Source organism: Chrysochloris asiatica, unplaced genomic scaffold (assembly GCF_000296735.1).
Source record: "Chrysochloris asiatica unplaced genomic scaffold, ChrAsi1.0 scaffold00017, whole genome shotgun sequence".
NCBI classification, from domain to species: Eukaryota; Metazoa; Chordata; class Mammalia; order Afrosoricida; family Chrysochloridae; genus Chrysochloris; species Chrysochloris asiatica.
The window spans coordinates 28,932,931-28,933,822 of NW_006408535.1; the positions used below are offsets into that span (position 1 = coordinate 28,932,931).

The following is an 892-nucleotide window of genomic DNA, read 5'->3' on the forward strand; positions in this document are numbered from 1 at the left end:
AAAGCAGAGATTGAGAGGAAGCTGTCAGAGAAGGATGAGGAGATGGAGCAGGCCAAACGCAACCACCTGCGCGTGGTGGACTCCCTGCAGACCTCTTTGGATGCAGAGACACGCAGCCGCAATGAAGCCCTGCGGGTGAAGAAGAAGATGGAGGGTGACCTCAATGAGATGGAGATTCAGCTCAGCCATGCCAATCGCATAGCTGCCGAGGCCCAGAAGCAAGTCAAGAGCCTCCAGAGCTTACTGAAGGTACATGGCGACTCTTGGAAGTCACCTTGCCTAGCCACGGGGCTGGCCTCTATGTGGGCAAGCTAGGTGTGTCTCACTTTTGGCACCAGATCTTCTGCCCCCGGGGCCATTGCAAAGACATGCAGAGGCCCTTCAAGTCACCTCAGTGGGCTGTCTTCCAGCATCCAGTTTCAAATAGAAACCTTTTGTGCCGTGCTGACTACCATGAATTTTTCCTGATTCTCAGGACACCCAGATCCAGCTAGATGACGCAGTCCGTGCCAATGATGACCTGAAGGAGAACATTGCCATTGTGGAACGGCGCAACAACCTACTTCAGGCTGAACTGGAGGAGCTTCGAGCCGTGGTGGAGCAGACGGAGAGGTCCCGGAAGCTGGCAGAGCAGGAGCTGATTGAGACCAGTGAGCGGGTGCAACTGCTGCACTCCCAGGTAAGTGGCTCCACTGAACATTCCTGGAGGAATACATGGGCTGGCAGGACTCAGCAAGTGAGGTCTGGGAGCCAATCAGTGCTCATTGCTTTTCATGCTCCACCCCCTCTTCACCACCAGAACACCAGCCTCATCAACCAGAAGAAGAAGATGGATGCAGACCTGTCCCAGCTCCAGTCAGAAGTGGAGGAGGCAGTGCAGGAGTGCAGGAAT

At 55.0% G+C, this 892-nt stretch overlaps 1 pseudogene; it reads left to right on the forward strand.

Annotated features, from left to right (window-relative positions):
* The window catches only part of LOC102813980, a 38,905-nt pseudogene that overhangs the window by 32,815 nt on the left and 5,198 nt on the right, over positions 1 to 892 (forward strand).